The sequence below is a fragment of the Miniopterus schreibersii genome, assembly GCF_964146895.1.
Source record: "Miniopterus schreibersii genome assembly, chromosome: 12".
NCBI classification, from domain to species: Eukaryota; Metazoa; Chordata; class Mammalia; order Chiroptera; family Miniopteridae; genus Miniopterus; species Miniopterus schreibersii.
This window is the reverse complement of record NC_138112.1, coordinates 51,181,566-51,198,081: the sequence shown is the minus strand read 5'-3', so window position 1 is coordinate 51,198,081 and position 16,516 is coordinate 51,181,566. Positions and strand designations below refer to the sequence as shown.

Genomic DNA, 16,516 nt, shown 5'->3' with positions numbered 1-16,516 from the left:
ATATTAAAAAAAAAAAAAGAGAATGTACTGACAAAGTAAACTTATAAAGGAATTAATATAAAGCTACCCATGTTAATCTTAACACATGTTAAACCCAGCTTGTTACTCCAACTTGATTTTTCTCTCAAAATTAGAGCTTGTATGTTAAAAGTTTTTTGTTGGTGGTGGTGTCTATTTGTTTGTTTTAGTATATTTTATAGTCCTGGAGTTTCTGTTCCTGTGTGAACCTAGCAAGCAGCCTGGCGTTAAGGCCTGGCTGACACTGACCACTAGGTCCACAGGAATTCAGCTGTCAAAAAGCCCAGATGGCCAACTCAAGGATATTGACCATAAAGTCCATATCAAGGCTTATGGGAAGAAGTCCTTCACAGCGTATACATCCTGTACATCCTACACTAAATCTTATGCTAACCAGAAAAATAATCTTTTTTATTAAATAACATACAATAAACAATACTTTTTACCAGGTCAATAAACAGTATCTATGCCTTAAAACAAAGGCCTAGTTACAGCCTCTTTTGGAGAATATTACAGCAACTAAGTGTCCTAGATCCTGCCTGGACCTGGGGTGGCTTGAACACCAGACTTGGCTGACATTAAAGATCTATATCGAGACCAGTGAGAACACTACCTACACATCCACAGCCTCCTCCCCCTGGTTTCTTTGTTCTGCTTTCCCTCTCCCTCCTGGTAAAGATGGTAACATTAAGATGTTAAGATGGGCTTTGGGATGAGAGTCTCCCATCTTCTCAGGAGTCCAGCACTTGAACAAACCTCTTTCCTTCTCATAAGCACCTGTCTTACAAGTCTGACTTTTGTTGAAGCAGTCAGCTGAACCTGGGTTTGATTACACTAACTTGAGAAAAGAAGTACCTCAAAAACCATGATTCCAGTTAAAGTCTTAAATGTGTAAATGTGTTTCTGTGAAATAAAAGGGAAGAAAGCAATCCTCATTCTCATTTCCATGAAAATCCATGGTACATTATTAAATGTTTCTGCAATGCTTTGAGCTAGGTAGAAAAGCATAAATGACCAAAGACCAGCATGTTTTTTTTTAAAGATAAACATAAGCTACAAGCATAGATAAGGCAAATTGCCAGATGTATATGTGTGATTATTTTATAAAATTATCTTTACGCTCCAAAATTTTAAAAAATGCAAACAACAACAGAGTGCCAGCCATCCCTGCTCCTTACTCCAGAGTATAATTTACTTTATAATTTCTTTGACATGGATGAAATGTTAGTAGTTCAGCATAATGCTAAAGAGCAAATAGTGAATATTTCAGGGTCTAATTTGTTTGACTAGCTTTGATTATGATTAGCCTATTTATAATACATAATAATAATTGATAAAATTCAGTTAAATACACACACAGTGAGCGAAGTGGCTGTCATCTCCTGCATTACATTTAGAAAGCAGTGAGCCATATAGTATCCAAGAGGCATCACAGGTAGGTTTATATTGTAAGGCTACCTTAGCACAAGGTCTGGCTCTGACCTCTGCAGGCTCAAAAATCTGAATCTCCAGTGCTTCAAAGAAGTTACATTCTGCAGGAAAGATTCAAGTTAAGCTCTCAGAGATGGGTGTTTGAACCAGAACACTAGTTATCTACCTACTACAAGAGAACATCTGACTTTTGTGTTCTGCCTCTATAAAGTAAAGCAAATTACCAGCAGAATGTTCTTGGACAGCCTGGGATCAGAGCAAGGAAAGTCACTATAACAGTCACATACCTGACTGTAGTAAAAAAAATGCATTTATATTCCTGCTCTACTGATATATACTTGCCACCCTAAGGAGACAGGCTAGCACTGAAGAAAGAACCCTGTGCTCCTTGACAGTGCTTGAATGAGACCGATCAATGCTAGCGGTCAAGAATTCTCTTTTCAAGGCTGAAAAATTTCTTTTCCATGGGTACATTTTTCTGATATTCAATCATCTGATGATGGTCTAATCTTGCTGTCTTAGAGCTATGACTAACATACCTTTGCCTGTGTCTGCTCTAAGGTATTAAATGTTAATTAAAAAAATTAATTCTCACCTGACAAGCATGGCTCAGTGGTTCAGCATCAACCTCTGAACCAGGAGGTCACAGTTTGATTCTTGGATAAGGCACATGCCTGGGTCGTGGGCTTGATCCCCAGTAGGGAGCATGCAGGAGGCAGCTTATCAATGGCTCTCTCTCATCATTTATGTTTCTATCTCTTTCTCCCTCTCCCTTCCTCACTCTGAAATCAATAAAAAATATTTTTTAAATATTTAATTCTCAAAGAATGACATTTCACATATAGGAGCATGTACTATGGGAGCATCTCTCTGTAATATCTGTGTGCTCATATGTCTATTAAAAGAGTTTTAAGTAGGCTGATTACTCTTGTCTTTCCACTCAACCAAAAGTATTAACTTATTCTTCATGTTAGTAAAATAACAAAAAGATAAAAGTATCCCAAAGTTTATTTAATTCACGCTGTGTGATTCAAGCATGCTTTGGGATTTTTTCCTCCCCCAACAGTAATAATAGTGATGATAGACTGCGTCTAACCTAAAAAGTAAAAGTTTTGTTTTCTTCCAAAATGAATTTTTAGTGGAGGTAAAGCAAAACTCTCACTGGTATGTTTAAGATACAGAGCACAGAACTTGTTATTTTAATATTCATGAAATAGAAAATAATGCATCACCTATGTAGATCTGTAAATAAATTCTTGCCTTAATAAAGTAATATTAATTAGGATAACTGAATATCCCTCAAATCAGGAATTGAAATATTTGTTTCTTTAAAGTGAATATTTTAGGCTTAGGAGCCACATGATCTCTGACATAACTACTCAACTCAGCATGAAAATTAACCAGAGAGAAGATGTAAACAAATGTGTGTGGCTGTATCCCAATACAATTTTATGTTCAGAAATAAGCAGGGCAGATTTGGCCTGTAAGCTGGAGTTTGCAGATCTCTATATCATAAAGAAACCTAGAATACACCCTTCCATATGACACATAAAATAACATGGTACTTATGTGGTCTTTCGTCACACACCACCTCAGACTTTGAATCAAAATCAAAGCTTGATTTCTTTTTTTCTTTATTGCCATGATAAAGTAAACACTTAACTTTATGTCTATTAATTAATTTAATGTTGATTGGAGTCCAGGAATAAGATTCCATCTTCTCTGTATTGATTTTAACAGTCATTTTGACATTGACTAGCCTTCATCATTATGTTAGCCAGTAGAGTTGACTCACAATAGTCTTTTCTTTCTAAATAATTGGCTAAAGTTCAGCGAAGGTTAGATGGATATAATCAAACCTGTTGTGTCATTTACAAAGTCTGTGTGATTCATTGATTGTGGTCTCCCACCTCACCCTTATAACTGGTTGAAAGGTTCCTTTCTCACTGATGAAAGTCTACCAAGAGACAAGGCAATAGGAACTATTGATGGAATGTCTAAAGGGGGAAAATGCAATTATAATTCATTGTACAGCCCCACTTGGGGAAGAATTTTAAGACTTCACAGTTGAGAAGCAGTTTAATTTGTTTTTTCCTGCTTGCAAGTCAATGTTTTAAATCTTGCTGATCGCTGGAGGATGCTGATTTTTTTTGCAGATGTTAGGATGGAGAAATTTAGAGAATGTAGGCTCTTCTCTGATACTCCTCATCTTAGTTGAAACCTGATTTTCCTCCAGGACCACTCTCATGCCCAGCTTTCCTCCAAAAATGGTGATGGCCACCAATTGTTGAGGAATCCCCAGTAGCCACTCCTCTATTCAACATTTCATAGACATTGCCTTATTTGCAATGACAATAACTGTGTAACGTTGGCACTTTATAATAGAAGAATCTGAGACACTGAAGACTCTGTAAGTAAAATTTTCAAGGTTAAAAAGCTAGACTGTGGCAACCTTTGAACTTCCTGGTTCTGGCTCTTAAATACCCATGTTCCCACACCCCATATACCCTGAAGCCAGTGGACTGAAAATATTGGCATTCTCTTAAGACATTTTCCCTGCTTGCTGCTCACTACATCTCCATTCTCATGTACAAATATGTTCTTCAAATCTCATGCCCCCCAGCTAATCTACTCTCTCCATCTCCTCACCAATATTATTTGTAGATCTGGTTATCACCCTTCTTCAACTGAGGTCTCTCCCTGGAGTTAGAAAATGTTAATATCTATGTGGATAACTACAAGTTATTTCTCAGCTTAGTATTTCTCAATCTTTTCTCCAAGGACTTTCAGCTTTGCTTCAGCAAACAGAGTATAAATTTGAACTTTGTAATTTCCTTCAAATGTTCCATGGATGAAATCTTAATCTTTAACATCTCATGCCCATCACCAGTATTCATTGCCCCTTGTCTCTTGTTCCCGTTTCTCATTACGCTTTCTCTTCTTCTCCTGTCCCTTGATATCTTTATTTTACCACCATCTATTAGCTTATTTACCTATTTCACTTCTTAAATATAACCTAATAATCATAGTAACAGTAACACTGTCATTTTTTAAAAACTGTGTACCAGGCACTATATAAACCACTTTATATTATTATATCTGGAGATGAGAGAAGAGAAGCTAATTAAAAGCATAATGATATATCGACCTGAGGAAAATGAAATAAACGGAGCCATTTCAAAAAGGAGTCTGAGCTGCCACCCCAGAGGAAAGGCCTTGCATGTCTTGCTCCTTGGACTTTTAGAATGTTTGAACTGGACAAAATAACTTTGGACAGGGCCAAACCAACACTGTCTTCCAAGCAACTGTTTGTAAAGCTAATAGGAAAGCAGACATCTCGACTACCGAGACTGAAAATTAAAGCCATTCTTTAGAATTACACCACCACGTATAGCTAAAGAACAATTTAGCTGATCAGCACCGAAAGAAATCCCTTCCTTCTATTCATGTCACTATTTCCCTTCCATTTCTCATAAAGCCCCCTTGCATTCATATTGCATCAATGTCTACCACATTGCTATTTTGGGGGTCTCAAATAAATGATTGTTGCCTCTCACTTTGGTTTTTATTTTTGTTAAGGTTAGCACACCACACACTTATAAGAATGTCTAAAATAAAAACCCAACATTATTACAACACAAAGGAAAGAATGCAGAGAAACTGGACCACTAATACGCCGTAGGTGGTAAGGTAAAGGGCCACAGCTGCTCTGCAAAGCTGTTGGGCAGTTCTGCTGCCAACTAAACACACTGCCACCATACCATACAACCCAGAACTTCCTGGGCATCTATCCCAAAGAAATGAAAACATGGTCACATAAAACCTGTTCACAAATGTTCATGGCATCTGTATTGGTAAGATCCTCCAAACTGGAGAAAAAACAGATATCTGTCAACAGATGAATAGTTAAACAAACTGTGGTACATCCAGATTTTCAGCCAAAAAAAAAAAAAAAAGAATAAACTTTGAATTCAATAAATGATGTGGCTAAATCTCCAGAGAACTATGTGAGTAGAAAAAGTGCCAAACTCGAAAGTTTACATACTGTGTCATTTATTTATACATCACTCTACCCTTTAGAAAGGGAGAAGAGACTGGGAGGTTTACAGGAACTCAGGACTGGGTGTGGGTGAGGTGAGTGTCGCTATAAAGGGGCAACACAAGAAATTATTGTGGTAATGAATGGATCTGTATCTTGATGTTGGTAATTATTGTGGTAATGAACAGATCTGTATCTCTGTCAATATCCTGCTTGTACTGTATAATAGCTTTTTGAGCTGTTACTGTTGGAAAAACTAGGTAAAGGCACATGAGATCCCTTTATTTATGTCTGCATATAGGTCTATAGTTATCTCAAAGGAAACAAAGAGTTTAATTAAGTCAATAAATCCATAAAATATATTTTAAAACCAACAACAAAATTAACTATGATTCCAAAATTAAAACTTCAAGATCTTCTCTTAGTGACAAGCTTTAAACTTTAACTACTGAACCTAAAAGAGGACTTGAAGATCCATTCATTAGTTTAGTTTTGCATTCAACACATAATTCTGCCTGTTATTATTATTTTTTTTAATATGTCTTTATTGATTTCAGAGAGAGGAAAGGAGAGGGAGAGAGAGATAGAAACATCAATGATGAGAGAGTCATTGACTGGCTCCCTCCTGCACCCCCCCCACTGGGGATGGAGCCCACAACCCGGGCCTGTGCCCTGACCGGGAATCGAACCCCGATCGCCTGGATTCTAGGTCGATGCTCAACCGCTGAGCCACGCCCGGCCGGGCTCTGCCTGTTATTATTACATGCTAGGCACTGTTCTGTATTCTTGCAATGGAAACATGCACAGGGCAGGTAAAGTCAGTGATGCCCAGAAATTACACTTAAGTTGGGAAGAAAAGTTATAAAGAAGTAATCAAATCAACGAGATGATTTTAAATAATAATGAGTAGAAGAATGAAGAAAGTAAAATAGGGAGGTGGTGTGATAGTAATGTGTAGGGACAATCAAGAGAGGCGACTTTTAGGTAAGGTATCAGCTAATGTTTCTCTGAAAACACAAAGTGAGTGGCAGAATTTTTCCAGAAAAAGAAAATTGCAGCACAAAGCCCCTAATCAGTAACTGTTTTTCTGCATTTGAAGACTATAAAGATCACTGTGACTAGAGTCGAGAGAATAAAGAAGAAATTGGCAGATGACATCTGAGACTGGGCCACGGCTAACTCACATGGGCCCCTATTTTTAAGACTAAGAAATTTTACTTTTATGACTAGTGGTAATGAAAAGTTTGGAGGAGGTAGTTATGGTAGGAAATAAAATAATATGCCTTGACTGTTTCAAAATGTGTAATAGATTACAGGTGGGCCAAGAGTGGGAAGCAAGAAGATTAAAGTATATTGCAGAAGCCCAAGAAAGAGATAATGGTGATTTGGATTCTGGTGGTAGAGATAATGGAGATGGAAAAATGTTAAATGAAGTTATGTTTTCTAGACTAGAGAAGACTGACAGATATTCAACAGACTGTTTGGAATAGGGGAGAAAGAGAAGCCAAGGATAATTCCTTGGTTTTTATTTGACAACTTCATAATTTAGTTATTTACATATAAATTAGATTTCAAAGATAGAATTAACTCATACATTTACACAGCAGACATTTATTATAATCTATTAGGTCTACGTGACAAGTAATATGTTATTGAACAACAAAGGAGTTTAATGTAGCGATGGACTCCGGCGGATAGCAATGTGTACAATAAAGGCAAATACAACACATACAGAGGAGACAATGGTTTGTGCCTGGGAGATTAGGAGCGACCCCTAAATTTACTGAGAAAATGTTTCCATTGGGTACCTAAGATGCATAGAGGTGGCATTTTTGGAAGAAGAGCATATTAGGAAGTTTCTCCACATGGTAAGAAAACAAAGGCCAAAGCAAAGATTTGTGAAATAGCTAGTGCCGGAGCCAGAATTAGAAATGTCTTTTAAATGATAGTCTTGAGATCTTTCAGCATCATTCTCTTTGTATTTTCTCTTTCCTCACTGTTGTTTTTTTTCTGATTAAAAAAAAGTTAATCATTTTCTTGTTCTGTCTCTCAAGTCCTCAAGTCAGAAATATTCATTGTCCACATTACCTATATTTGGATTCATGTTTTGAAGTAATGCAGGTGCAGCAGATTCGAAATTTTTGTTGCTCCCTCTCCCACATGCATTTCCAATTCAACACGGAGCTGGACTCATTAATGACAAAATTTTTCTCATTCTGAACTTGAAAATGAAACAAGGTAAATGTGGTGAGTTTTTAAATTTAGCTACATACATTTATTCCTTTATTCTGTCATGTCTTTCTGCTTTATGCTTTCAAATTACCCTTTTAGTAGTTTTTAATATAGTATAGAAAGAGAGAAATAAGAGTGTGTGTTTGTGTGTATGAGTGTTTTAATGTACTTTCCTAGCCAATTATGAAATCGTCACTTCTCTATCACACTGAAATTACCCTTTTCATTTGTTCTCAGAATCCAAAGGTCAGGGAAACACTACTGATGATGCAAATAGAATTGTGATCCAGGTAGCAGTTGTGTGTTGGGAGAGAAAGAGATGACTGCAGAAGGAGATCTGTTAATATTCATTGTGTGATCAGAAAGAATCTATGCACCCCTATGTTCAAAGCAGCACAGTTTACAATAGCTAAGATCTGGAAACAGCCCAAGTGCCCATCAGTAGCACAGTGGATAAAAAAGCTGTGGGACATTTATACCATGGAATACTACGCAGCTATAAAGAAGAATCTTGTACCCTTTGGGACAGTGTGGAAGGACCTGGAGAATATTATGCTAAGTGAAATAAGCCAGGCAGAGAAATACAAATATCACATGACATCACTTATATGTAGAATCTAAAGAACTTAATAAACTGATGAACAAAAAAGATTCAATGACATGGATCAGGCTGACGAATCTCAGAGGGATGAAGGAAGGTGGGTGGGTGGAGGGGGAGAGAGTAACCAAAGGACTTATATGCATATATGTACAACCCAAGGTGACAGACAATGGTGGGGAGAGGGACTGGGGAGGGGGATGGGGTGGAATGGGTTATTGGGGAGAAAAAGGGACACCTGTAATATTTTGAACAAAAATAATAAAAAAATAAAAATAAATATTCATAGTGTGGTCTTTGAGTAGAAATGGCAAAAACACAAGTTCCTGTGGATTCTTTGAAAAGATACTTCAACTGTTTGTTTGCTAAACATTATGTTTAAGAAATATTAGCATGATTGGGTTTCCCTAATTTAATAGGCAGCAAAGATCAAGTTAAAAATATATTTTATTGATTGATTGATTTTAGAGAGGGAGGAAGGGAGAGAAACATCAATTTGTTGTTCCAATTATGTATGCATTTATTGGTTGATTCTTGTATGTGCCCTGACCAGGGATAGAACCCTCAACCTTGGCATATCATTGGGACGACCCTTGAACCAACCCAGTTACCTGGCCAGGGCTAAAGTCGAAGAATTTAAAAAGTGGATAGATTGCTACTGGAGAAAGGGACAGATATACCTCACTGAAGAAAATCAATAAGCCCAATTCTGTGCTTAAAAGAATATGGCATGAAATGTGCATAATAATATGTTTTCACAGAAGAAATTAAATGTAACTAATTATGTAAAGAAAAATGGTTTAGATGGTGAAGGATGTTCTTACCCAATTGGAATGTTTCTATACATAGAAAGGATATAAATGAAATATCCACTTACTTAGAGATGTATTGTTAACCATCCATTCTCTTTGAAAGAGGAATGAAGCTAGCTAACCCCCTTCACAAAATTGCAGCAGTGTGTGAGCAAAGCTGTGATGTAAACTAAACTCTACTTCCAAAAGATGACACCTAGTACTAACAGATTATCTTCAGTGTGAACATAATTGCAGTAGAAACTAACAATAGATCATATTTAATGGAAATATATCAAGGCAAAATAATCTCTACTTGCAAAGAGTATAGATTTGTAAAGTCATAATGATTTTATTTTTTAAATAAAGAAAACCTTAGGCAGCTCTAGAATTTTATTTTGTCTTATACCACAAACATTTTAAATACAATCTGGTCAAAACTAAAATAATTAAATTCCATCAACTTGGTCCTCTGCTGCATTTTCTCTCTGATAATAACCCCTTCCTCCACCCATGTGTCCAAGTGTGAAACTATGTAATCAACATCAATTTCCTCATTTCTTTCTTCTAAGCCCTTGCCATCCATATGATCACAATTTTCAATTCCATGATAAATTTAATTGGTTTTGAATTCTTTGTTTCTGTCACCAAAACTATTCTCTGTTTTAACTTTCACCCGTCTTGACTTAGAATTTCATAATTTTCTCCTAATTGTTCTCTGTTTCTCACATTTTACACTACATGACCTTTTGAAAAAACACATAAAATCTTAGCATAAACCTTCAGAAAATCATCAATAACATATTTTTCGAAGTCCCAACTTCTTGATATCTATGTGTGATCTGACTCAGGCCTATTTTTCTGTCCCTTATCGGCTATGATTATCTTAATGTGCCAACCACCGGAAAGGATTTGTCACATCCTGGATATGCCGTGCTCCTATGAGAGCCAGACATGTAATCACAGCTATGACTCTGTTCACTTACTTTCTCATTTGTAAAATGGTGTGAATGTGACTGCTACATCTTGGCTTGTTGTGAGGAGTAAGGGTTAATCTTTAAGAGCACTTGGGAATAATCATGACATAATGAGTGCTCAATAAATGCCAGATATAATGATGGCCATGACTAATCGTGATGAGCAACATTGACACTTTTGTAAGTGCCATTTGTATTTTCCAGTAACAGCCTCCATTTCTAGCATGGTTCTCCACTTGGCAAGTCTGACTCAATGTTTCTTTGACACAATCTAAAAAGTATTGCCCAAGCACACCCATATCACATTGCAACATTAATGTTTACATTTCCATTAGTGAACAAAACATCTATATATTATATATCTGTATGCATTCAGATATATTTGGGGTAAAAGAGTACTTATCTCACTGGGTTTTATGAAGAGAAAATTGCTTAGATATGTAAATTCCTTTAAATAGTGGACTATACAAGTGTTAGTTTTTGTTATTATATTTCTCCCTTAACCTATGAGTTCCATAAGGGTGAAAATTGACATTATTATATCCCTGGCACAACCTTGGCCCATGGTAAGGGTTGACAAGTTTTGAATAAATGACCTTAGTGTTTTAATTTCACAAGATTTAGAAATACAAGACAAATAAAAATTACATATATTTTATATCATATAGCCAAAAAACTTGTGTCAAATAAGAAATATTATAAAAATTCAATTAACCCCAATGTATGCATATTAGACAAAAAGGGGTTCGTCCTAAATCCCAATAATGTTATCAAAAGTTACTTTATTATGCTGTTTTTTAGCTACCCTAAAATCTTCAATTGATGAAAGCTATGCATATAAAAAAGAGGTTTAGCACCTAAGTGGTAACTCATAGAACAGAATTAATATCATTGGCCTGGCCCGTGTAGCTCAGCGGTCAAACATCGACCTAGGATCCAGGAGATCGTGGTTCGATTCCCGGTCAGGGCACATGCCCGGGTTGCGGGCTTCAACCCCAGTGGAGGGCATGCAGGAGGCAGCCGATCAATGACTGTCTCATCATTGACGTTTCTATCTCTCTCTCCCTCTCTCTGAAATCAATAAAGACATATTTTAAAAAATTAAAAGAATATATCATTGGATTCTGAGGGGATTTATGTCCTTAAATATCCTCTTTGAACCACCACAAACAAAGGTCTCTTTGCAGTAAGAAAAATGCCTTGATAGAAATGATTCATTAATTTATTCATTCACACACTCAACAAATGTCTACTTATCCACCAATGTTATCTAATCAGTTCCCTCCAACACAACAAATTATGAGCAGGTAATTGGAGACTTGAAATTTTACTTTATTTTGGGTTACATCAAAGAGGTTGTTTCCTGAAGTTGAAATTTTTAAATAGAAGACAAGAAATTACTTACCTATAATACACCCATTATTATAATGGGGTTTTTATAAGACACTGTTAAACTAAAAATGTACATAATTCTTCCCCATGGGAATGTTAAGGCTACTGGAGAGACAGGGAATAAACAAGCAATCACAACAAATACACGATTGTGGCCGTGATGTGAAGTACAGAGTGAAATGAGAGAGTACGAAAGTATGAACTAATTTAGATTTGTGCCTTTGGAAAGGCATCTTTAGGACTTTATATTTAAATTGAGATTCCCCAGGTCTAGAAATAGTTAAAATGAAGACTGGACCAGAGACATGGGCCCAGAGTAGGGGAGAGTGCAGAGACTAAAGGAGACCAGCTCGGCTGCGCCTGAGTGAGTGAGAGAAGGTGCTAGAAGTGAGGCTCAGGAAGAGGTCAGTGGCCACAGCGCGACTCTAGCACTTCTCTCCAGTGCACGTGGAGTCAAGGGAAGATTAATCAGGAAAGTGATCTGTTTACCTGTCTCACTCTTCTGCTCTGCAGTGAGCCCTTGAGATGACGGGCTCACTCAGTGGGAGTTTATCGTTTTGGTTAAAAAAATAATTTTGCAGTCAAACAGAACTGATTCCAAGCCCAGATGCTATCGTTTGTGAGCCAAGTGACTTTGATCAAGGTTGTTGGAATCCTTACATGGAAAATGGGAATATAACTATGCTTACCTCACTTGTTTACATGAGGATCAACTAAGACAATGAAGTGGTAGGTACTCTTTAAATATTCATTACTATTGTTAATAGGAAATCCCCACCACCTAGCGTATTGACTGAACCATGACAACTGTTCTGTAAATGGTTACAGAATTCGGCTGAGTTTTATACATAGTGAATCGCTGCTACAGGATTTTTATACCCACTGGGGTAAGTGGGATTTTCACCCCAAATAAAAAGCTTTTATCTCCAACAAGCTTATTAAAGGTAGATATTGACAAAACAAGGTTTTTTTAAAGCATAAATGAGGATATGTCTACATCACATGTGCTCCTTCTCTAGCCCACAACTCCTTACATGCTTCTGTCCACCTCTTATCACATTTAGTTGCTTCCCCATTTTATAATTTATTCCACTTCTGTTCATCAAAGTTCAGAATCTCCACCAGAAAGCCATGCAGTCAGCATTCTAAGTGCCCTAAAGTTCCTGGACCCGGACCCGTTAAGCCCCTTAAGTTGTTACTGGTACAGCAAATTCTTGATGACTTCTCACTGGCCTTAGAGCAACAGACCAGGACTGAAAATGAAGTTTAAGCTCTCTAAGGACTAGAAGCTAAATGACCCCTCTCTGGATAACATGTCACTCTGTGCAGAGGCACAACCTTCCATCAGCTCAGATCACACTTTGCTGTCTTGTGATGGCTCGCCTTGAATTTCCTGTGTGTCAGCTTCCCGGTAACAGAGGGTAATGTTGCAGAGAGGTTTTCTGCTTCGATGGATGGTCCCTACCCATGGAAAACCCTGTCGCTCCAAGTTGGCCAAGCTGAATTCTCAGTGATCAAAAGGACCATGCGTCCCTCTTGAGAAAGCAGGCACTAGGCTGGGTAGGTGACAGCCATCTGCATCAGCTTGATGATCTCAGGGGTTCTGTCTTTCATGCCGTACACGGACAACTCTGTGGACACTGTCTTCATGGCAAGGGGGTAGGACTTCCCTTAACATACACCGGATGCTCACCAGAAATGCCCCAAACCCAGTGCTGAGCACAGAAAACTAAAGGGCTGCCACTCCTTTGGTCTGGACGTCTTCCCACAATCCCTGTCCCCTAAATGCATTCTCTCATCCTCATCATACTATTAAGATTTCCTCTAACTTGGATTTAAAGAAAGTCATTATTACAATAACACAATACAGGTTATCTATCAGATTTACAGGAATACATTTCACTGAGGTTCCGAAACAGTGCTACGGCTGACGAGTAATAAACAAAGCTGCTGGTTCTGTGGTCATGTTGGGGTAAATTGTCTTCACTTTTATTGTTTTGCTTTTGCAACTGCTCCTAAGTCCTGCATATCTTCAGCCCTTGATGTCCTTCAACATTTTTAGCTTTGATTCCTGATTCTAGCCCTCACAATGTTTTTTATTTGAGAGCAATGTTTATCACCATGTAGTTATTGGCCAAGGATATGAGTTGCACGTACTATGGCTCACCTCACCCCTGGCAGTTTCTATCAGATCCAGCATGAACTTTCTGCACTCCATGTTCTCATATATCTTTGGAATTCCCTCCAGGATTGGGTAATAAACTATGGAAAGTGGGAGATGAAGGGATGGTGAGTTTTGGAACATCCATTCATGCCAACCAGTGAATAAAATCAGATTAGAAAGCCAAATATGTTTGCTTCAGAGAGTTGTCACCTATATGGTTCCTTGGAATCCTCCCAACAAGTCCAGGATATTTGCATCCACTCATTTTACAGAAGAAAAAGCATTAAAGGAGCTTAAATGACTTGCCCTGTTTTACATAAATAATAAGTAGCTGAGATTATATAGAAACTCGGGTATTATTTCTTATGCTGATGTTAATCTAGATATTAGTGAAGTACAATGCAATGTAAATTAGCCTTCATCACAATAACTATGTACTTTCCCAGAATTACAAAGTATATCTCTCATAATTAAACAATTAAAACATGTTTAAATACAATTTTCACACACACACACACACACACACACACACACACACACACACAGAATATAGTGATTGTATATTTACCTTAACTTTGTGTCAGACACTTCACTGAAGAAAAGTCAGAACCAGAACACTTCTTGGAGATTTCGAGTTTCAGAGAAGTTAAGTAATTTTCTAAGTTTATTCAAATAATTGAGTTATAACTGTGACTTTAAACCAGGAATTTGTAACTAAATTTCTCTTTCAAATAAAATGAATACCATTATTTTATTTGAGTCTTAGGATAATCTCATAAATGGTTTCCGCAAGGTAGTAGCAAGATTTTATATGCAAGAAAATAGGCCAATATATCCCATCCTTGCCACTGACAATATGATCACATGGCTAGACAATACCAAGGATAGGATTGAAACCTGGATTTCCCATCTCTTTATCAAGAATTTTTTTCTATTGTACTATACTGGCACATGGCACTGTCCTTATACGAGGAAGACAATTATTTCTTAAAATTTTTAGAACAGAAACCAAAATTAATAAAAAAAATAGAATGCTGTACGTTTCAAGAATTAAGTTCAACTCATCTGATTAAAACAAACAAACAAAAAGAACCCTAATATTGGGCACCCTAAATTAAAAGATAACATTAGTTTTGTTTGTTTTTGTTCATCTTCCACCCAAGGATATTTTTTCCATTGATTTTTTAGAGAGAGGAAGGGAGCGAGGGACAGAGAGAGAGAGAACATCAATGAGAGACACATCAGTTGGCTGCTTCCCAAACTCACTCCAACTGAGGCCGGAGATCGAAGCTGCAACCCAGGTATATGCCCTTGACCAGGAATCAAACCCGTAACCCTCTGGTTCAAGGGCTGATGCTTTAACCACTGAGTAACACTGGCCAGGGCTAACATTAATTTTATGACATTAAGTTGTTTCTTTTTTTTTAATTTAAATTTTTGGAAAGTATGAAAGTAAATGTTTGACTTACCACATAGCAGCCACTTTAATTAAAGAAGAGAATTCGAGGTCTACACACCTGTTGATATATGACCCTCCAAGCACTTTTGTTATGCAATATATTTATGTTATATATGTTCAGTGACATCTAAAGCAAGATGTCATCTAAAGAGAGTGGGATTTATCATGTATGACTGAACTAGCAATCTCTCCAAGCACAGCATTTACTCCCAAGGCCTTGACTATATCAGTGAATATAATTGTCAAACTGATGAATCTTCATTGAGGCCTTGGTACAGTTACCGTAACACTTACACAGGAGGAATGATTCTGACCTTGTAATTGAAGAAACCAAGGAAGGAATTTGCTTGGAGCAGCAACAGTGTTTCACAAAAAGGGCAACTGTCATTTTATTGGGGCTCAGTTTTAGGAATATATCAATGTGTGCACAAAATACAACTCTAATCAAGGGTGTCAAGGGTGTCAATGGGGAAAGAAAGTAGGATCAACATGACATCTGAAAGATTTCAGGCTTTCTGCTAGGCAACAAATACATTATTTTACTCAAAATTTACAAAATTAGTGGGAGAAAAGTGTCATTATTTATATTTTGCAGAAGCGGCTGATAAAGGTTAAGTAAATTACCCAAGCATCTAGCAGGCTTGAGATGGAGGTGGAATTCAAGTTCTACTTGACCTCAAATTTCATACATTACATCTTCTAAAGATCAATTTTTGGGTCCCTGGAAGCTTCTGAAAAGAGAAACTCAAGCCTACAAATGCCACAGTCTTTTATTTTCTCTGTGACATAATCTTTTGTGCTTTCTTTCTTTTTGCTTCTTGATAGTACTTAGGAAAGAACGGCTCAGAGTAGGGAACACGTTAGGGCCTTTTGTTCGACATAGAAGGCAAGTGACAAACATACTCAAGGTATGTTCATAAGGCTGGTTAGGAATAACGAAGGATATCAGGTAAACATTCCCACTTGCTAAATCCACACACACACACATAATTTGTAAAAATATTAATGCCTTATTCTTCTTCTTACGCAATCTGAATATATTCACTAAATTTTACTAAAAACAGTGGTATGTTCCTGTTTTTGTTGCCTTTTTATTTTAGCAGGAGAAATGATAGAGTCAACCTAAAATACTTTGCTACATTATTTCTTAAGCATCATAGACACTATGAGTTTATGCAAAACCACTCAATTTCTACACCATACAGTCCTATAGTGCCTGATGGTATTGTTCATGTTGTGAAACTGTACTCACATTACGCTAAACTGGCAATTAATGCTGTGAATTCAGCAAGTGGGGTCTGGGGAGACAGAGGCTGCCAATCTTTTCACTTGCTCTTTTGTACCCTAACAAGTCGGTGATTCTAGGAATTAAAACAGAGATGACAGAGTAATCGGTAGGTAGATGAATATATAGA

The 16,516-nt window shown here is 37.1% G+C and overlaps 1 protein-coding gene across 2 annotated transcripts in view; it reads right to left on the bottom strand.

Annotated features, from left to right (window-relative positions):
* LUZP2 (leucine zipper protein 2) overlaps window positions 1–16,516 on the bottom strand; it is a 253,367-nt gene that overhangs the window by 166,329 nt on the left and 70,522 nt on the right. The window lies entirely within an intron of this gene.